This window comes from Ptychodera flava (assembly GCF_041260155.1).
Source record: "Ptychodera flava strain L36383 chromosome 23 unlocalized genomic scaffold, AS_Pfla_20210202 Scaffold_23__1_contigs__length_28996876_pilon, whole genome shotgun sequence".
Lineage (NCBI taxonomy): Eukaryota > Metazoa > Hemichordata > Enteropneusta > Ptychoderidae > Ptychodera > Ptychodera flava.
The window spans coordinates 20,564,328-20,587,793 of record NW_027248277.1 but is presented as its reverse complement, the minus strand read 5'-3'; the positions used below and the strand labels follow the sequence as shown (position 1 = coordinate 20,587,793).

The window sequence follows — 23,466 nt, the reverse complement described above, 5'->3', positions numbered from 1 at the left end:
CAGTGACTTGCATACCAGCGTGGTAGCCACGTGGGGTTTCCAGTCGTAAAAAAGGTTTAGATATTTAATATTTCTGTCATCAACAAATAGAGAAGAGAGTGAGTGTTTTTTGTATCAGTTTAATTTTTCTCCAGTATACGTAAATCTAGTATTTTTGATAATTTATTTTTTTCATCTTATTGACTGTGAACCCCCAAATTTTATTTTAGTCTTTTAATCTAAACTTGAAATTTTGAAGAAATATAAGATAAAGGACACACTCTCAAATCTAAGTTTACTATTTCACTGGATACCGAAATCTAGTATCTAACATTTTTAATAGTTTATATTTTTAATTCATTTACTCCCTCTTTTTATTTTATTCCTTTACTCTTTACTTAAAATTAATTCAGAAATGGTACATGTTAACGTAAAATCTTTATTAAAATCAGATTTCGCATTTCAGTGTTTACAGCTCAATAAAAAAAATAAATCATATTTTCTTCTCTCAGGTGAAGTGGCTGTCACAATGGCACTGACTCTACTATGGACATGATGGATGGTAGCTGATGGTTCATGTCTGCAATAAAACATTGCATAATCATCAGTATTGAGTTGACAAAATGGTCAAAATTTGAAAAAACGAATAAAAGTGTGTGATTAAATATTGACTCACCTGTATGTCTGTCTTTTTGTAGAGATCCTTCTTGTGGGTGAACTGCCAGTCACAGCAGTAACTTCATATTATTTGATTAAAGGGACAGTAGCTGTCACTTTTAATAGGCTGCTTTCAGTGTTTTTATTCTGAGTATCAAAATGCTTTTTGTAATTCTTAAAAAATTAAGTTTGTCAACAAAGTCTGTATATACACTCTATTTCTAGCAATATTTCTAGCAGTGTTATTGTTGACAATTGAATCTAAATTAAATTTTGAACAATAAGGGTTTATTTTACAACTAAAACGTGTATAACTAAAACGTAGTTGACAAACTGATTGCTAGTGAAATAACTTCAAGCTCAATAGAAAACTGCCATTGTTGGATGACACACAGAAAGAAAAACATCATCAGTTACAGCTACTGCACCTTTTTGTCAATTCCTTCAGCACACAGTGGAATCTGTCTTTGCAAATGTGATTGGCAACCCAATCTGTCCATTATAAGCCTTTTAAAAACAACTGATTGCAATTTTAATTTGATTAATTATTCCGGGGGACCACTTTTTATTCGCTGTTTGGGATCAACAAGGGCCCTCTTTAAAAATAGCAAGGGGCCCGCCATGGCCCCCTTTTTTTGCCAATGGCCCCTTTTTTCAAGGGAGTGGGCTGACAATGGCCCCTATTTTTGAAGTCCTAGATCAAACACTGAGCCATGTTGAACAGCACAGAAGTTATTCTAACATATGTAGATCTGAGTTTATCCAATAAGTAAATTTCATACTGGAAACTTTTTCTGCATCAAAGCTCACGCTCATCTCAGATCAAGACAAGACAAGAGCTCCCATATTAAGTTCTGAGAATTATCAGCTTCAAATCATGATAATTTATAGTGATAACAAATCGCTTCATAAGTCTGAAGTTCTTGTCAATCATTTGGTTACATACCGTAGTACACTTATGTCAACAAAAAGACAGACTGTTTTAACACTAGAGGGTGTTTGCAAGGTACATTAGTCACTTGGCCCACCAGGAACTTCTGTATTGCCAAGAAAGGCCAAGCAGCTGGGGCCAGTCTCGTGAGTCATTTTGTTGAAAGCAACCATTTCCCAAGGTAAATGCTTAACAAGTTAAGTGACTCAAATTCTATTTAGGCATGTTGAGGCACTGGCCAGGTATAAGGCCTACTTACATTACAAATTCATTGTATATACAAATGAGCAAATTATGATACACTCATCAAATTTTCAGCGTAACTTAATCTAGGTATAACAATGCAGAGTACATCAGAATTTTGATAAAATCACTATACACGTATTCACTTTTGACATATGGATTAATTATAGGGAGACATTAACATTCAAATGAGAAAATAATGACTACATAATCTTCTCTGCATATTAATCTAAGTATAATTATACCATTGTTCAGATTTACAGGTGAATAACTTCAGAGAATGAAATCATGCAACGAATCATTTTTATCTCCCAGAATATTTCTGAACACTGAAACTGCTTTTCGACAGGACGGATACTTATGAACATTAAGTGACCCCCCCTGTAACCTCCACAAATGTAATAATCTCCACAAATGTCATATTAACCACAATTGTAATAAAATGCACCCATAAATGTAATATCGCCCATAAATGTAACAAAAATCAACCATAAATGTAATAAAAACACCAACCACAAATCTAATAAATGATAACCATAAATGTAATAAACAAAACACCCATAAATGTAATACTTATCAACCATAAATGTAATAAATCTATTTTGTCGTTGCAATTGAGGAATTAGCCCTTAAATATTGATCTATGTAATAAGGAAAGCAACTCCACACATTATTCATTACTTAATTGTTTGCGTTTAGTGTGTTTTGCATATTTGAAAGTGTATTTTACGTTTCCCTGTTTTGTGTACAGAACTGATTGGCCATGGCTAGACCCAGCTGTAATGTGAATGTCTGTGCAGTCTTTACTCCAGAGTGGGGAAGACTGTATAACACTACGATTCTTTAACGCCGTTTTTTCGAAAATTGCCGTACTTTTTTAATCAATTACCTCAAATTCGTCTTCAGTGGATAAATTGTGTGGAATAATCGATAGATTGTCTGTATTCCTATGTTGTCCAACTTGAAGTTTGTTCCTTCACTAGGGATGCCAGGATGTCTAATTTTGTTCTACTGTGTGTTCAAGGTAGAGTTCGTATTGTTTTTTTACTAGATTCAAATATATGTTCTCGTCAACATGTTTTGTGTCGTAAGTTGCTGTTATAAGGTTTTATATTTCTCTGTTATTTGTTCTGAGTCATCTGTCATAAACTTTGTGTGGAATCACTGGTTGACCAGTTATTTTGACGCTTCCTTATTATGTAATTATCAGTGTCTAGAACTGCATGCTGTTCCACTTCCATTATCTAATGGTTTGATTAGTACCTCGCCGTTTTCTGATAGCGTTCTCAAAGTATTCTATTCTGTGTTTCGGAAAGGAAACCTAGTTTCAGGAAAGTATGCAATAACATTACACTAGTCTTATTAAAGTTATTATTTACTCAGGGCATTGATAAACAAATTATCACATATGCAAGTTCAAGTTTATTACATTTATGGTTGAGTTTTATTACATTTATGGTTAATTTGTTTATTACATTTGTGGTTGCGGGTTATTACATTAATGGTAGACTATTTTATTACATTTGTGGTTGATTTTATTACAATTGTGGTTGATATTACATTTGTGGAGATTATTACATTTGTGGAGGTTACACCCCCTTCTGAGCTGTTTGAAAAATACATGACCCCCCTTTGCAGTTTTCAAATTTGAGGTGACCCCCCTGGATTTTGCCGGCCCACCCCCGGCCATAATAACTGAACGCTCCCTAAGTATAAGAAATGTAACTAAAAAAGTCTCATAAAATTCAACTGATACTTATGGCCTAATTAGGGCAATTCATTTAGTATGATACTAATCACAATGATGATCAGAATTCCAAGCTCATCAAACTTACGCCATACGTAGCTCTGTAGCTTAATTATGATCGATGAATAGCAGACAAATTGGTCAAATTCAGTATTGATACTTCGTTTCTTTATACCGGTACAGAACCTCACCAAATCTGCAAATAACCATAATCATAATGTAACACTCATAAAACTCACAGTTTAGATTGGCCTAACTTTGATTAATAAATAGCATAATTTTAGTCAAATCCATGACTCCAGTATTGTTATATGGCCTAATAAATACCCTATAAGTGTCATAATTATCATCTCCATCTTTACACCAAACACTATGATGAAATGTGCTGTGGCTTTGAAGTTTATGATGTGGACGGACATACATCCTTACATTACATACATACATACATACATATGTACGTATACTGGTAGATACTATGTACGTATACATACATACATACATACATGCATGCATCCATGCATGCATACATACATACATACATACATACATACATACATACATACATACATACATACATACATACATACATGCATACATACATGCATACATACATACATACATACATACATACATACATACATACATACATGTAAACATGCATGTATACATGTATATGGTATGATATACATATACATTGTTGATATACATTGTTGACACAGTTTTGTACCACCAAGGTACAAAATTTCACATTTACCTCACATTCTTCTTAATGATACTGTGTTGGCATTTGTTGAGAAACATGTATTTGGGAGTCATCTTCAACCATTTTGGAAATGACAATGATGACATAATGCGCCAAATGAGATCGCTGTATTCTCAGGCGAATTCACTTATTCGTAAATTTCATAGCTGTTCAACTCTGGTCAAAACTAGGCTTTTTCAAACTTTCTGTTCTTCTATGTACTGTTCCCTTTTATGGAGTGTCTTCTCCAAAAGAAGTATGAGCGACATTCGGGTTGCTTATAATAATAGTTATAGAATTCTTTTGAATATTAAGCAAAGATTGAGCATAAGTGAAACATTTGTACGCAATCACATTTTGACCTTTGACAGTAAACTTCGTGTGGCTAGGACTGGTTTTTATCTTAGATTGACCAGAAGTACAAATACTTTAGTCTGCTCAGCCTTGTCTGGTTATGTTATTAAAGGGAGTAGATGGTGGAAATGTTTTATGACAGATTGTTTTTAAGTTTTTACTGTGCTTGTAGAATCTCTGTATTATATTGTTGAGACATTTTTCATGGAAGCATGTTGTTTGTTGTCTTCGTATTTGTCTGTTTTTCTTTCAACTTTGCTTTTTTCTATGAGCTGGTTCTCGAAATAAAGGTGATTATTATTATTATTATATTTATAGATACATGTACAGACATACAGACATTGCTAAGTTACCATATAAGCTCTGTTTGTTTACATATATACTAAATGTGATCTAAAAAGCAAAGGTATCACCATTGCTTTGCTTGGTAATATAGTTTGATGACAACAGATACACCCCATCATTATGTACATTATATGGTGTTTTTAGCATAAAAGTTCATGATTGCTGATGTAGATCTGCATTGCTATGCGCGTGTTGTGATCACAAAATTAAGACAACATATCATGTCTTAAACTGTAGATGGAATTCATGATTATTCACAATCAAATAAGCCTGAGCTGTTTTGCCATTGGTTTGGCTTGTGTGGAATATGACCAGGTCTGAGTAAGCAGTCGGGAGACGAAGTCGTCTAATACTATAAATGACTGCTTTATTCTATACTAATATAATAGACAGTGGCTAATACAGTGAAGCATAATACTTGGGTGAGAGACCGTACATAAGAGTCCAGTGACGTGAAGTGTCTCTGTTGAGGGTGGAAAAGTCTCTGATTAGGGAAGGCAAGGTTCCTGTAGATAAAGCACTTTTGGCGGGAAAAGTGTCTATGAGTCACGAGAAAGGCACATAATGGATTAGACATATTGTCTCAGCAGATGGAATCTCTGGTTGGTAAAATAAACAGTGATAGGAAGCGGTGCCTCAAAGCTTAGTCTTAGAAGGAATGCTATCAGAGTATCTATAGTAAGACACTGTACTAATAATGACTTTAAATACAAGAATATATTTCCTAACATTCTCCTGGCGGGAAAGTTTGGCAGTGTACCGAATAATTGTAAAATCTCAATGAAACGTAAAATACTAAGTAGAAATTTGGCAGTGAAACGTGCAATAAATGAAAAAGAATTTCTATTCTATGGGATAATATTGAGTAAATAAGTCCAATATATAAGAGCATATAGTCCGATATATATGAGTTCAGCAACAAGAGTTCACACATCCTTTAAATTATCTTGAATTCTGCAACGGGCGATGGCGGCTGCAGTTCTGGTCGGTGGTCTCTCGCTGCTGGTTGCCTGGTTACCTGTTGTGTTTACGTGATCGTTGTTCTCTGTAGCTTGGTGTGTTGTGTTGGCGTTGATTTCCAGTGGGTACAGCTTGATGATGGGACGATTTGTATGTCCATTAGCAGTTCTGATTCCTGCAGAACGAATGATGCCGTCGTTTCCGTAGTTTAGCTATTCTACGGTGGCTAATTCCCAGTTGATTCGGCGTGAGGTGTCGCTGTGTACAAGCACAACATCACCGATTCGAATGTCATTGTCCGTTTTACCGTGTATTTTGTGGTGTTCACGTAAGGCAGTCAAGTATTCTGTTGTCCATCTGCGCCAGAAATGTTTCTGTAGTTGAGTAATGCACAGATAGCATTTTCTCAAGTCATCTTCATTTCCGAATGACGGGTCCGAAATTTCAGTGTCGTCAACAAGTAGGCGTGGCACGTTTGTGAGGACGCGACCATGGAGCATATGTGAAGGGGTGAGCGATATTGCGTCATCCGAATTTGAAGACAGATAGGTGATGGGGCGGTCGTTCAGCGTAGTTTCTATCTCTGTGATTATGGTGTTCATCTCATCGAAGGTTATGAATGCACGACCTAATACTTTCTTGATAATATTCTTTGTCAGTCCGATCATGCGTTCCCAAATCCACCAACCCATGAAACGCGTTTGGGAATAAAGGACCATTCTACGCGTTTGTTAGCCATGTATTGTTGTACATAGGATGAGTCGAAGAGTTCGCGAAGTTCATTAGCCGCAGAGAGATACGTAGTAGCATTGTCGGAGATCATCTTAGAAGGGAGCGAGCGTCGAGCAGCGAAATGGCGGAAGGCACGTAAGAATGAAGCAGTTGATAAGTCCGATACAAGTTCGAGGTGAATTGCTCGCGTTACAGCACAAGTGAAAAGACAAATATAAGCCTTTGTTTCCTTACTGTTATGAGGCGATTTGACATAGAGCGTGCCAGTAAAGTCCACACCAGTAATGGTGAATGGCGGAGCTTCGTTCACGCGGTATTTCTTAAGAGGGGCTTGCACTAGATGCTGATACAGCTTACCAGTAACTTTCAAACACTTACACATTTGCGTATTAATTTCTTCACAGCTTGTCGTATCTTGGGGATCCAGTGCCGTCGACGGAGTTGAGTAACTGTTGTCTATAGTCCGGCGTGTAGCACACATTTGTGCGCGGCTAAGATGAGGAGTTCTGTAAACCAATGATGGGTTGGAAGCAGACTAGGGAATTTCGCGACGTATTCGAGCGGCGCATTATGTAGCCTGCCACCAGAGCGAAGAATGTTGTCTTCATCTAAGAAGAGAGCGAGTTGTCTAGCGAGCATAATTTTCGTAGTCTTTTCGAGGAGCGAGTATACGTGGGCGCAATATACTTCGAGATGAACGTCTTTTATCCATTTGTTTTCGGCGCGTTGAAGTTCTCTTGCGGTTTAGTGAGCGAGCTGTATCTATTTGCGTCGACCACGTGTTGGATTCCGATTCGAGTAGAGTGGGCGTTGTCTTCAGGAGGAGCCGCTGTGTTTGCATGTCCGTTATTTGCGTTATCACTATTGTCCGAGTCTGCGAGAAACACAGCGGTGTCATCGTTGTCAGATAATTGGCAAACTGGCCAATCACCACGTTTGAGCCAATCAGGCCCTTCTCACCAGAGAGTAGACTTCTCCAAGTCACGTGTAGAAATTCCACGTGTTAGCAGGTCGGCTGGATTATCTTGCCCAGGGCAGTATTTAACTGTGCATGGAAATTCGTTGATTCTCTTTACTCTATTTGCGGTAAACAGCGGTAGTTTCTCATCGCTTCCTATCCAACAAATAACGCTTTGATCGTCCGACTGTAGGAAGCGACGTGTGATATTTACTTTATCTTTCAGCGCATCGTAGGTGAAACGGAGAAGTTTTTAACCGATAAGTGCGGCCATCAATTCTAATTGCGGTAGAGTAAGTTCCCTCGTAGGAGCGACGCGAGTCTGGCCCTTGTAGCGTAGGTACACCGAGGCACCGAAAGCCTTGGTGCTTGCGTCAGCGAACATGTGTAGTTCATGTTCATCGCGTAGATTTGTACCTTCAGTGAAGTATCGACGACTGAAGGTAATATGAGAACCGGCGCATAAGTCGGTTGCTATGGGTGACCATTGTTTGATTAGGTCATCTTCTAGAGGTTCATCCCAGTCGAGTTTTCTTTTCCAAAGTTCCTGTATGAACAGTTTTGCCTTTACGAGAACCGGCAACAGAGATCCATAGGGGTCAAATAAGCCTGAGGTTATTTTAGCAACTTCGCGTTTAGTCACGAGGTCGTTCGAAGGAGGTTGCATTTTCTTCATATAAGTCAATGTATCTTAGTCAGAGTTCCAGCGCATTCCGAGAACACTCACGTTGGTGTTCATTTCGAGTGTTTTGTTGCGTTTAGCGAGCGAGCGTACTTCATCACAGTTGGACCAAGAGCGTAGTTTAAATCCACTGGCAGTCATGATTTCATTCGCGTCGTTGTAGTATTTCACGGCGTCGGTCGTGTGTTCTACTCCAGTAACAACGTTATCAACGTAAATATTATCTTTCAAATCAGCGGAAGTCGAAGTTGAGTTGTGTTTTTCCGAGTGAGTTTTCACAATGGCGTTCAGAGTAAACGGAGAGCAGACCGCGCCAAAGAGGACCGTTTTGAATTGATAGACTTTGAAATTACTTTCAGGGTCAATAGGGTCTGATAGCCATAGGAATTTGGTGAATTTCCGATCACTTTCGTCGAGGCGGACATTGAGAAACGCTTTTTCAATGTCGCTGATAACGGCAGTCTCTTTTAATCGAAATCTGAGTAGTATAGCTGCCATATCTTTTGGCAGGCGAGGCCCAGTCTGTAAACAATCGTTCAAACTGGGTGTGTCAATTGATTGGCGACAGCTGCAATCGTAAACTACACGAATAGGAGTTGTGGTTGAATCTTTCTTAACAGAGCGGTGAGGTAGATAATGTCCACGAGTTACATCATCATCAGAAACTTCTTCAATAAAGTCACGAGAGATTTGCTCTTGAATAATGAGATTGTACGCGTTCAATAAATCTGACTTTAATCTGCGTACCATGGCGCATGTGCGTTTCTCGCTAATTTGATAATTGGTCGGTAATGGCGGGTGATTTGGTTTCCAAGGAAGCTTAGCAACGTATTTACCGTCGTCGATTCGCAAGTGGGTATCGCGAAATAATTCAAATTTGCTTGCCTTTAGTGTCCGTTGAGTGTTCTTCATTTCTAATTCCGATAGTTTCTAAGTCCTAGAGAGTCTGAACTTTCGTTTCTTCTTCCATAGAGTGCGTAGCGATATGTAGAATAGTCGCGTTAGCAGCGTTGAGATTGTTTCTCGCGTTTGTAGGTCCAGATAGTAGGTATCCGAATTTTGACTTCACAGCGTAAGGTCTGAGTCCTTCAATGACTTCATTTTCGATGAAGTCCCACGAGCGATCAGCGCCGATGAGTACAGAGATTTCGAAGGAGGACACGTCCGAGGGATGATGGGCTAACGTTAGCCCCCGTAGATGAGGAAGGTCGACAAACAGTTTCTTGATGAAGTTCTTCATGGCGGAGATCTTCGGTGCGATCAGCGCCCTGAATTTCCATTGGTCCGTCGCGAGTATGTAGCTTGAACGTAGCCGTTTTGTAGCATTTACTTTGAGAGAGATCGCCCAATGTTGCGATACTAGTATTGAGGTAACCGTCCGGTTTAATGTTCAGTTTCCGAATTAAGTCTCTAGCGATAAATGAACGGTTAGAACCTTCGTCGATGAGTACAACAGCGTTGACGGTTTTCCGTCCCGATGAGATAGGAACAACAGCCGTTTTCAGAAGAGCGGTTTTTTCTATATCTGAAGTAGCGAAATGTACTTGAGTAGTTGCCGCGGTGGGTTGAGCGTGCGGTACCAGGTTGAGGCGAAGCATCAGCGTTACATTGAGTAGGGGTAGGATCGCGTGAAGTTTCCGAAGTCGTAGAAGTGGATCCCTGGTCCGATTTACAGAGTGAAGTGTGATGCTTTAGTATCACATTTGCGGCATTTTCCTTTGGACTTACAGTCGCTGACTCTGTGTTTCCCAAGGCAATTGAAACACAGCCTATTTTGTTTGACAATATCGTGTCGTTTCCAAGAATCGGTGACCACAGTGCAATCATTCGGATAGTGTGGTCCTCGGCAAAAGGCGCAACTCTTTCCTTTCCATTGAGTAGAGCGACGCGCGGCTGAGTTAGTCACGGCACTTGAGTAAAAGGCGGCGGTACTAGGCATTGAAGACTGAATTGATTCGTCCGATTCAGCAGCAAGATTGTTGGAAGACATTATCCTTATCTCGCGTTTGAGAGCCTCGGGAAATTGTTTGAACGTGTGAAATAGTTCATCCTCTAATGGACGTTGAAGCAGCGTCAGTAGATTGGGCGGAAGTTTTTCCAACACTATGATTAAGATCACCCATTTGAATCTTTCTTGTGGAACGTCTAACTGTTCAAGATGGTGAACGTACATTTCTAACTTATTGTGAAATGCGGTCAAACTTTCGACAGTGTAAGCGGGGTTTTCCAATTTGTAAAAAGCTTTGACGTAAGCTCTGCGTATTTCTTCTTGTCTGCCATACTTATCACGCAAGAGTTCTATCGCGTCACCGTAACTTTTCTTGTTTGATCTCAGTCCGTCTACTACCCCGGCGGGAGGACCGACGAGGTTTGCGCTCAAATACCGAAGTCGCTCGGTGTCATTTAGCGAGGCGTCTTCATGTATGAGAGACATGAAGTTATTGATAAAGCTTGGCCATTTCATGATTTCACTGCAAATTTTTCAAGAGTTAGTTTCAGCAGATGATTTCCCTTGTGTCTAATAGCGGGCATAGAACTTGGCGCCGGTGACAAAGTCGACGATACATTCGAACTAGTCGGCTCGTCAGTGTGTTTTCCAATACATTGTCTATAAAACTTCAACTTACCGGTGATGTGATCTTCGTATTCGTCTGCTGCTTCATACTCTTCTTGTAGCTTTTCGTTGTCGTTTTTGATGTGTGAAGAAATTTCGTCGTCCAGTTTCTTGATGATCTCTAGCTTGTTCGAGACGTTGTTGGTGACTTTGGAAAGTGTTTCAATTTCTTCCTTTGTGGGGTTTTCCTTGGAGATTATGTCGTCCGCTTGCTTCAGAAGTGTTGTTATCCGATCGCGTCTTCCATTTCTTTGGTATTCCAGCTCTGCAGTTTCCTTGGATCCGGAGGACCCGGAGGAGTTTCCATTTCTTGGCATCGTTGAAAGTATGCTTCAGGCTGTAGTAGGTAGTCTCGCAATCCTGGTCTCGGCACCAGAAATTATGTGTGGAATATGACCAGGTCTGAGTAAGCAGTCGGGAGACGAAGTCGTCTAATACTATAAATGGCTACTTTATTCTATACAAATATAATAGACAGTGGAAACACAGTGAAGCATAACACTTGGGTGAGAGACCGTACATAGAGTCCAGTAACGTGAAGTGTCTCTGTTGAGGGTGGAAAAGCCTCTGATTACGGAAGGCGAGGTTCCTGTAGATAAAGCACTAATTTGGCGGGAAAAGTGTATATGAGTCACGAGAAAGGCACATGATGGATTAGACATATTGTCTCAGCAGATGGAATCTCTGGTTGGTAAAATAAACAGTGATAGGAAGCCGTGCCTCAAAGCTTAGTCTTATATGCCGTTCATACACAGGCCATTGAAACGGCTCTGAAACGGTTCTGGGCCAATACTGGCAGAAAGTTATGTGTGGACACTCCGAAGTGGTTCTGAAGTGTTTCAGATTTGAGACGGTTTAGTCGGCCCGACCTGAGCCGTTGTAGGGATTAACTCTATCCGCAAATCGCTGTGTGGACGGACCGAGGCGTTTCAAACGCCCTCACGCGACAGGTATTTGTAACATAAACAAACAACAACCAACATACAATATTCACGTTGGTCATGGCTGCCGAACACAGCTCTATACATCTCGTGGAAATAACTGGTCAGACGACCGAATAGGTTTGCTGATCTGAGTCTCGGCAGACGAAAGCATTCAAAGAATGCTAAAGAGAAGGTGTCGCGACAGCCTCGTGTACAAAAAAATTGCAGAGAGGTTTAAACCGGACAGCAGATCAGTGCCACCGCAAGCTCAAGGCACTGAAGCTAAAATACAAAGAAGTTGTCGACAACAACAGGCCATGAAGGCGCGACTTTGCACAATTTTTAAATATCGGATATTTACAATCTAGTATCGCAGTTTGACATATCGACGATTTCGGGACTAATATCTATATTAGACGATACTAGAATGAACTGTGGTTGTTCCATGGGAAGCCGCGTCTATGAAATTGCCGATATTTACCGGCGATTTGGGGACTCTAATATCGATACTATGACAGAACCCCATCGACTATACTAAATTCGTTCAAATCGCGTGTAAATATCCGATATATATCAGAGATTTCACCGTCTTACAGTTCTGGCCAAACCCGACTTCCAAGGACTGACTCTAGCTTCGATACTAGCGATACTAGAATCTGTCAAATCGCGCGTAAATATCCGATATATAACGGAGATTTCAACACCTTACAGTTCTGGACAAACCCGACTTCCAAGGACTGACTCTAGCTTCGATACTAGACGGTACTAGATTCATTCAAATCGCAGGTAAATATCCGATATATACATCGGAGATTTCACCACCTCACAGTTCTGGCCAAACCCGACTTCCAAGGACTGACTCTAGCTTCGATACTAGACGAAACTAGATTCATTCAAATCGCAAGTAAATATCCGATATAGGCCTACGGTATGTCGGAGATTTCACCACCTTACAGTTCTTGTCAAACCCGACTACCAAGGACTGACTCTAGCTGCGATACTGGACGATACTGGATTCATTCTAATCGTGCGTAAATATCCGATATATCGGAGATTTCACCACCTTTCAGTTCTGGTCAAACCCGACTTCCAAGGACTGACTCCAGCTACGATACTAGACGATAGTATAGATACAGTAAAATCAAACAGTTTAATCAATTCAATGAATTATAGAAACATAATTTTCAGTGATTTTAATTCACTGTACTAATTTCACAATAAAACGAATCAACAAGCTGATATGGATTTTTTGATGATGTTGAATATAATTGAAAAAGAGAGCTAAATTTCAGTGTCCATGTTTGATAAAACCTGAAACTAACGACACCGAACGCCAGCCTGTACAACACCGTGTGTGTACAAAGCACCGGCAGTCAATTGTAACACAGTACACATCGGTCGACCTGAAATTTGACACTGTGATCGACGAAGCGTTTCAAAAGTACGAAAAGTGAGACCAAGTAATTTTAGATTTGATCTAAAACCTCCCAAAACCAACAGACAAAGTCCTATACTCTTACGCAGAAGATCAAAGTTTTCAAGCGTCGACTTTCTCTTCCGCGATGCACACAACCACGGCCCCTTCACAAAACGTGATGTCGATCGACTTGAATATTGGCATCGTGCTTGACCATGGATGGATTAACATGGCGTTTCAAAGTATGAAAAATGAGACTCAGTAACTTTGGACGCTTTAGATTTGATCAAAAACCTACCAAACCCATCAGACAAGGCCCTACTCTTACGCAGAAAACAAAGCTCTCAAGCGTCGACTTTCTCTTCCGCGTTTGAGCGAAACAAAAGTCGGCTTCATTCGGAAATGGTCGGCTATTCGCGGGCATAACGTAATTGTACGTTAGTCCAATTTTCGGCTTTACCCGATGTGAACGTCGGAATTTCGAATAATTCGGCCTGTGATCGGGCAAGTAAGGTTGACCTTGAGAGCGATTCCCAGTACAACACGTTCCCCATCGCGGTACTACAGTGATAGGAACAAGTTCACCGCGTAAAATTGCTAGACTACATGATGTAGCCACATCGGCACTTCTGACATATTATCACCGGCTTGCAAGGCCATAAAAAAAATCAAAATATTATTATCGAAACCAAAATTTCCGGGCCAGAGAGCGAAACAGTGCTGAAAAGTAGCCAGCCAAAATACGAAAGTAGCCGGTCAATTTGAAAATGAACACGCTGCAATCAGTTTTTGTTTTTAAAATACAAACTTATTTTACACTGACATTCAACAAAACTGGATAAATAGACATCAAATCAGGTCCAATAATCGTTATCATTCAAGGTAAACTATGAAATTTACCAGGTCCAAGGAACATATAGATGATGACAAATTTGCAATGGGGCCATCTTGAACCACGAAATAGTGGTGGTACCAGGTGTCCGGAATGGGTAAGCGTACCCTGCCAGCTAGCCGCACCCGTCAAGATTGACCAAAAGCGACAAATTCATTGTTATTTGGTGAATTCACCAAATTACTTTTGTGAGTCAAAATTTGGTATGCTGTCACTCATCATTTGAGAAACAGACAGGTCATATTTGGATACAACATCTCCATATCTACCGTAGAACTTCTTAAATGATTTCACTAATCTACTTTCTGAGAATCCTTGCCTCACTAACTTTTGAGCTAATAGGCTATGTCTCACTCGAAAGTCTTCATATGAATGGCATGCTTTTCTGTATCTGAGGAGTTGTAAAATATACACACCATAAGCTGGAGATGATGGTATATTGCTCGACAAAAAGGGAAAGTTTATGATTTCAAAATTGAAATCGTCTCTTTGTCATACAGCTTAGTATATAGTGTATTATGTCTAATTTCAAATCAATACATCTAGGTATGATGCCGAGTCCACACTTTCAGTTGTTTCTTTTATTTCTAAATCATCTGGGTAGATGTGGTGTAGATAATTGGATATACCAGGATTGTTTAAACTGATGAGATCATCAATATATCTGTGGGTGTTGTTAAATCGCTTGGCAATCCTTTTACACCCAGATTTCTGAAGTGATTGCATCAACTCTGCTTCATACGAATATAAAAATAAGTCTGCAAGAAGTGGGGCGCAGTTTGTGCCCATGGGAATGCCTATGGTTTGCCTGTAAGTAAAGTGCTAAATAAAGTGCTGTTCAAGATACCTTGCCAATGTTATGATGCCGCCGCCGCGACACGACGTCCCCACTCCAACCTCGGCTTCCTTCTTCACCTATAATTTACATTTCTCCGCCTGGGCAAATTTCTACTGAAAACCCTGCGATACTAGATTCTGTCAAATCGCGCGTAAATATCCGATATACATATCAGAGATATCACCACCTTAAAAGTTCTGGTCAAACCCGACTTCCAAGGACTGACTCTTGCTTTTATACTAGACGATACTAGATTCTGTCAAATCGCGCTAAATATCCGATATTTATCAGAGATTTCAGCCCTTTATAGATCTAGCTAAGCCAATCTAAGGGAGCCTTCAGTAATTACAGGGGGGGGGGTGGGCCGGGGGAATTTCGCAAACACCTGTACCGTAAAATGTGACCCTCCCCCCAATCCTCCTGTCTAAAATGTGATCCTCCCCCTTGTCCCACATTCTAAAACTTGACCCTCCCCCCCCAACCACTGCGGTATTCTCCCCGGGAATAACTAAAACAGTATCAGCTAATTTACATAACAATTGGTTCAATTATTATGTTAGGGACAAATTACAGAGGGGAGGTCTGGTGTTTTTGGAGGGACAGTCGCGATTTATAACGCAAGAATTTTTGAAGAGATATGGTGTTTCATACAGTTTAGGGAGGGTCAACATATTTTGTGCAACTATAAGAAGGCAAGTTGTAGCTGATTAGCTTCATCCAAAAATATCAAATCATAATACATTGAGTCTATCAGGCAAATCATTGACAATTTACCCCCACAAAACATGCTATATCTGTATTTTATATATGTTTGATAATGTATTTAAATGTACTTTGCTTGAATAGGGAAGTAAAATGAACGTTTGTGTACAAGAAATTGATTTCTGAATTTCATCTAAAATGTTGGTTCACTATCCAATGTGTTTTGATGAAATTATGAATAGTTTTTTCCAATACAAAAATAGGTAAATCTTTGCATTTGTGTACTCTTGATTATTGATATTAATTGTCTTGATAAGACTAGAGTGGTTACAAGTCTATGGTTGTGTAAGAAATTTGATTTTGGAATTTCACCAAATGTCATTCAATACACTATGCATTGGGGTCTATGATGAAACTATGAATAATTTTTTTTCAGTACAAAATTAGATAAATCTGTGCATTTATGTATGCTTGATTATTAAGATTATTGTTCTTGATAAGACTAGAATGGTTACAAGTCCATGGTTGTGCAAGAAATTTGATTTTGGAATTTCACCAAAATGTCGATTCACTATGCATAGGGGTCTATGATGAAACTATGAATAATTTTTTTCAGTACAAAATTAGATAAATCTGTGCATTTATGTATGCTTGATTATTAAGATTATTGTTCTTGATTAGACTAGAGTGGTTACAAGTCTATGGTTGTGAAAGAAATTTGATTTTGGAATCTCACCAAATGTCAATTCACTATGCATGGCGGTCTATAAGTGTGTGCGTATTTTGTTGTTGATTTCCTATTCAGGAAATATCACACGGACAATCAAAGTTTTGGCCATAATATCAGCTTCTGTCAAAAGTGACCCTCCCCCCAAGATAGGTTTATAAAAAGTGACCCTCCCCCTTGAACTGTTTTCTAAAAAGTGACCCTCCCCCAATTTCCCCCAGCCCACCCCCCCTGTAATTACTGAAGGCTCCCTAACTTCGATACTGTATAGTCTAGTAGCCGTAAATATTGGATATCATATAAAAGTGCAATGTCGCGGTGTCCCCCAACAAACGGAGCGGCAAAGGCAGAATACTGATGCCTTTCTTCGAATAACTGTCTCAGATCCTCGGTAATCGGCCATCTGTCAATCCCAGTAGAAACGCCAACAGAATACCTGTTAGCTCTGCTAAACATTATTCTGAAAAACAACACATTCGAATTTAACAACGAATTCTACAAACAAACATGTTGGTGCGCAATGGGATCGTCACCGTCACCGGAGATTGCCAATCGACATCACGTTTCATGGAATTAGAACAGGAAATCATATATGAACACACAACAAAAATATCACTATGGTGTAGATTCAGAGACGATGTTTTCCTAATCTTCATTGGAACGGATCACGAACTCCACAAATTTATAACAGTAATTTAAAAGATGCATCCTTCTTTCAAATTTTCATATGAAAGTTCTTCACACGAAATAACATATCTTAACCTAGGCATTTACAAAGGTCAACGATACAACAACGAAAACATGATACTGGACACTAGAACGCACACAAAACCAGCAGATACATTCCAGTTCTTACACAGAAAATCATGTCATCCAAAATCAACCTTCAAGGGCCTAATCAAAGGCGAAATATTAAGGTACATGAGGACATGTAACAACGAAGAGGACTTTAACAACAAAGTCAAAACATTTAATGAAAAATTGCTACAACGAGGATATTCACAACAAGAAATATCGAACATCAATGCGGAAACAAATTACGCAACACGAAGAACACATTTAAATCACAAAAAAACACACAGCAACAACACTAATAAAGTGATATTTTCTACCACACATAGTCCACATATCAAAACAAAAGACATCAAACAAGCACTCCTGAAGAACTAGGAAGAAATAGAAAAAGATCAAACGCTAAATAATTTATTCACGATGAAACTGATCATCGCATACAAAAGAAATCCAAACATTGGCGACAAGCTCATAAATGTACAAGTACACAATCTTACAGAAAAGACCGAACAAAATGAAACACAATCAACTGACTCGAATATAAATATTCTAGCCTCCTTACTGGACGAACAAAACACTGACAATGATTAAGCCACAAACAGTGAAACAAAAATCCAAGGGGAGAAAATATCAAAAAGCGACTGAGGAAGAGACCACACTGGTTTCGAAACGTAGCGTAAAAGGATCACACTGTTGTTCGACATCTAGATTACGGCTACGCCTCGCCATGGCTTATATCTACACCAATAGCCAAACGCACAAAATAAAACATGAACACAGAGAACGAAAAAATAGTGTAGGTGAAACGTGGAGCCGTTTTCCCTTTATTACAGTTCTGAACGCATCAAACGCAAGGGCTAAATGGTTAACGATGGCATTTGGTCTGCATCACAGTGATCGAAATAATCGGTGGCAATGGTGGCATTTGCCACCAAAAACTGTCAATCTGCCACCAAAATTTTTTTCTGGTGGTATTTTTCTGCCACTAAATTTTGGGACATCATGTCATCGATCCTACAGCTTGAATGAAGGAACACTAGTCTGAAGGAACACGCGTTGCCTGACGGCGGAAAAACTCATTAGCAAAAAAAAAAACCCAAACTAATTGCGACATTTTGGCATGAATGAAAACATAGCGTAAATCCAAACTTGTGATTGGCTAATCTCCATATCAATGACAGCAGCTTTTGTACATTGGACATGTTGTTGCCCTCTGTGATAGCCGCATATGCAGTCATACGGCACAAGATAAAAGCATGTTGTGACATTTTGAAAACAAAGCCAAACTGCAGCCTGCATGAATTAAATAACAATAAATACTTGCAATTCATTGGCCAGTACAGGGCTCAAAAATTCCTATCGCCCGACGCCCGTGGCTAGTGAATTTTGCGTTCGGGCAAGTAAAATCAATATGCTTCCCGTCCGACGGGCAAGTGCACCTGCGGTTGAATTAACTAATTACCAAGCTTGGACAATTCAAGCTTGAAAACGTATTTCATTAGGTCTGTACACGCCTACAATCATTGTAAGTCCTTCAACTCTCAAAAGTTTTTCTGAAAACCCTTGAAAATCCGCCAGACATCGCAAAATAATCGTTCTTGCTGTTGTAAAACACAAAAAGTCGTAAAATACAGTTTTGCGACATGTTCTCTCCGACGACACGGAGTGAACTCACAGTTTTGTATGTGTGCCGTAAAGTGGTATGCTCTTGACAGTGGTTGCCATTCTCTTTGTGCAAGTGCAGCATGAGTCGTATGACAGTCGATCGGCTTCACGCGATAGTGTAATTGCACCCTGTGCTTGGTAAATGGATGTAAACTTATTCGAAGCCATGGATCTCGGCAATGCTTACTGTTCAACGTAAATCAACACCCAGATGAAAAAGTACAAGTTTACATCGTAGTCGAAACGGGCTCAGTCGACCAAGGAGGCCACATATTGCAGCTACGTAGTGCGTGAGATGCAGACAGTTTCAAATTACGTGACCTTGGTTGTTAGGGATCGGCTCTCACTTACAGAAAACAAATCTGCACTGAAGAGTAACGAAAACGAAACTTGAATCTGCTCTCTTGACGAATACATTTATCAAATAAAACTTTGAAAGACTGCTGTGCTCAGTGAGTAAACATGTAAACAGGTAAAAGGGGTTGCAGATGTACACATGGTACATGTGCGTATGCATTGGCAGATAAACACTAGCAGAGCAGTTGTTTGTGATCTCAGCTTGATAATAAAGAGCAGCAGCCAGCTATGCACATTGTAAATCACACAATCTTATTACTCTTATGCAAAGATTTTAATTTGGATTAGGTTGTGGAAAAATTCCAAATTCAAAGATGTTTTCTAGATGGCCAAATCTACAGAAAAAACTAAAGTATTCTCACATTTCTTCTGCGACATTTCAGATTTGGTAATAGTCCTTCATTTTAACAAGAATGTAGTTCATGTTTGAATCTGTTTTTTCCCTCTTTGAATTCACTTCATATGGCCAAACTCTTGCTTTCTGTTACAAATTACTAGTACAGTTATTAGAAAGTTAGGGCAAGTAATTTTTCCTGTCGGGCAAGTAAAAATGAAATTCACGTGTCCCACGGTTGGTAAGTTTGAAAATTTTTTTCGAGGCCTGCGGTATGGTTGATTTTTGTGACGTGTACTCACCATATTTTCAAGAATTTATAAATTAGAATGAGTATGTGGCAATGACAAAATGTTGTATTATACCAATCACAAACTGCCACAGATTTTTCATAATTGCCACCTGATTTATATCCGGTGGCAAACTTTTGCCACAGAAATAAAAAAGTATTTCTTCCTGATTCAGACATTAAAGCGACGATGACTCGGTTGGTACCGCATAGCAGCAGGTAAAAAACAGAAGACAAGCAGTACGACGTCGTTCATTTCAGCCATCTTATTACCATGCCGTACGCTTGGTCATACACACCTTTTGAACTCGAGAGGGCGCATTAAGACGTCTTAAACACCAAAACAATGGCTTAATTTTGTGAGTATGGACGCAAGCGGACACAAACTATTAATCCCCTGTGTTTACAAATCACAAATAGTCTTGCAGAAGCGTTTCAATTTTTACCTGTCTGAACGTAGCATTAGAAGGAATGCTATCAGAGTATCTATAGTAAGACACTGTACTAATAATGACGTAATACAAGAATATATTTCCTAACAGGCTTGTGATTTACAATGTGGAAAATGATTCCTGGAGTCAGCGAATGATAAAATGCTACTACTGTTCCTTTGAAATTTGTTTTCTGCACATTTCAAATCCGGTAAAATTATTTTGGTATAATGAAGGAGTATGAAAAACAAAGTTGTTATGTTGACATTGTCCTAAAAGCTTTTGGTCCTTCATCAACTGTATATGTCAATTAATTCTTAGAACTTATGAATGTTTATCAGCACAGTCAGGTTGGCGCTGTGAAATCCGGCAATTTTGGTTGAACTCAAAAATGCATACATTTATGGCCTAGTTATCAGGACTTATAAATCAGCACTGCTTCAGTCACTTAAATGACAATTGATCAAAATGAACTGCCAGTATTACTCACTGATTTGAAATAAAAAATCTTAAAAAAGCGAATGGAGCTGCACTGTATTAGTTGGGTACATTTAACCCATAGACGGTGCAGCAGTAGTTTAACAGAAACGATATTTTCAGCAAGTATCAAACAGACATAGTTACAGCATAACGGCTGGTGCTCTTTCAACAAAGTCAGCTGATATGTGGGAGCCAATGGGGTGTCAGCAAACAATCAAGCAGCCCAATACAAACATATTAAAAGTAACGACTTTCAAGAGCTAGTGGGGAGGGGTAAAAACACATGATTTTCGGAAAAGTTCCATCCAAGCAGACTATGTCGCTGAGGAACAGTGCCTTGACAACGCGATGACGTGAACGCTCAATGTTTGATATACTTTAATAAAGTTTACTTCACACACGGTTGACGCAATTGGATGGCCATACCATAACGCCTTACCGGTGCAGAAAATATGGAATGACTACCGTGAATACAAACACTTCTATCAGACACGCAACAAGTTGATATCTGATATTCGACCCATTTCAATTTTCTATAGTAACTGGCCTTGCTATGAATGTAATCTGTACATGTCAGACAATTAGCATAAAGTCAAGAAACAGCGATTTGTACAAGGAAGTAGCTGGCTGAATATGACCTTACACGACCTTTGAGCGTATTGTTCACACAGTCGGAGAGCCGTACACACCTGCACCTAGTGCACCTGCTGACGCGTTACAAAGGCTAAGTTATTTCAGATATCGTTTATTCCGTAAATCGTGCCAACTACTGTTCCGTTGTTATTGGCGTACTTATGTCTGTAATAATGGAAACTGTTGCAGCCTACCTGTTTTTAGGTTATTGCAGTGGAGACGGCCGATGGTGTATAGATGTTGCGTCCTCTTCAAGGGCGGCCATTTTGTGAATTTCATCACAACGGTATTGCGCCATCTACGTCGATATCAGGTTTTCAGTAAAATTGCAGTCAACGGCAACCAGCGGCAAGAGAATGTTAACGTTGGAAAGCAATTTCCTTCGCCTACTTTTACAGGAAAGCAAGAATATATAAATAAATAAAAAAGAACAAATAAACAAATAAATAAATAATTAAATAAATAAATAATGTAAGAGAAAACGAATTGAATTAGAATTGAAATAATTGACTGAACAATACATATAACATTAGAGATGTACTTTAGTGAGTATATTTATTTATTTATTTATTACTTTATTAATTAATTAATTACTATATTTATTTATTTATTTATTTGTTTGTTCGTTTTCTTCTTAATTTGTTTATTTATATGCCCTGGTATTCATGTATTTTCCAGGCATGGTAATTTTGCTGTTGCGCAATGCATGTAAGCAATGTTAAAACATGCAAGAGCTGTCCTGTACAGGTAAAAGCTTGTGAGCTATGTGTAAAATACGGAGGCCCCTACACGTCAAAAGAATTATGTTACTTTGAAAAAATAAATTCTTATTTTTCTGGACAATATATTTAATAACTATGAGATTTTATTTCCCAAAACAAACTTAAATGTTTTTGGATGTCGCTGTTGTTGTGAGGTACAAAATTCTATTTTTGACAAACTAAACTTTCAAATTTTGACAGTACAACTTCTTTTTAGGGGCACAACTCTTATTACGAGAACGAAACTATAATTCTGGTGGAAAAGAAAACTCTAATGCTGGCATACACGATTCTCTAATTTTTGCGGGTACAACTCTGACATACTTTGCGTAGGTTTATTTTCAAGGTACTAAGTACTTTAATTCTTTAAAAACTTCTATTCTTTTGTAAGTAAACTTTTAATATTTTGTAAGAAGTTCTGCTTTACAAGCATTAATATTTAAGGTAATCTTACCTTTTGCATTTTACAATAGTAAGTTTTAAATACTCAAAAACAAAATTTATTTCAGAAGAATGACCATTTAATTTGTGATGAGATTTTGTTTTGTTTTTTGAAGAGTAAACTTTTAATAGATATATTAATAGCTGTGTGATTTATTCAGATATCACTCCTAATACTTATAAAATATTGAAGAAATATGTTGGTTTATAAAAAAATATTTATATCACATGAAGTTTTAATTTATTAAGCGTTTGTTTCATTTTTTTAATGAACAATATTTTTCCCTGTGAAACTTTTCTTTTACACTAAGTAAGTTTTTAATCTAACTTCCCGTCGCACAACTTCTGTGAGGTTGCGATTTCTATACTGGCCAGGCTGACTCTTTTGTGAGGGCGCTGTTTTGAGGACTCTGCATGCAAACTTTTTTCCTGGGATGACAAAATGTATTTCGAAAAAGCAAAGTCCCACAATTCTCATATAAAAGGACCTTGTAGGGATACATAGACCCATCAAACAAGTGCTATGCATGGCTATGCTGCCCGAAGCAGGATCTAGTTTATTTCATGGAGTAAAGTCTATTACCTCCATGATGTATTCCACACAAAACATCTCGTTTTGTATGCACTCTCATTCATTCAATTAAACACCCAACTCACGATCTGGCTCACAAACTTTATTCACCTCCACTACAGTAGCAATTCATACACCCACAAGTGTTTCCTCCGACATGACTGACCAATCACTAGTCAGTAAATTCCCGCCTCTGGCTTACTTCATTTGTAGCAAACAGTTATACACTGGCCGCCACAGGCCCGAAAACGGCTACATCTGCCGCTGCC

General features: G+C 38.8%; 1 protein-coding gene across 1 annotated transcript in view; it reads right to left on the bottom strand.

Annotated features, from left to right (window-relative positions):
• LOC139123834 (uncharacterized) overlaps window positions 1-21,695 on the bottom strand; it is a 35,977-nt gene extending 14,282 nt beyond the window's left edge. Inside the window, exon 1 of the mRNA XM_070689985.1 lies at window positions 21,619-21,695. The gene's annotated coding sequence lies outside the window, so the exon portion shown is untranslated. The remainder of the gene's footprint in view (window positions 1-21,618) is intronic.
• Between the last annotated feature and the right edge of the window lie 1,771 nt (window positions 21,696-23,466).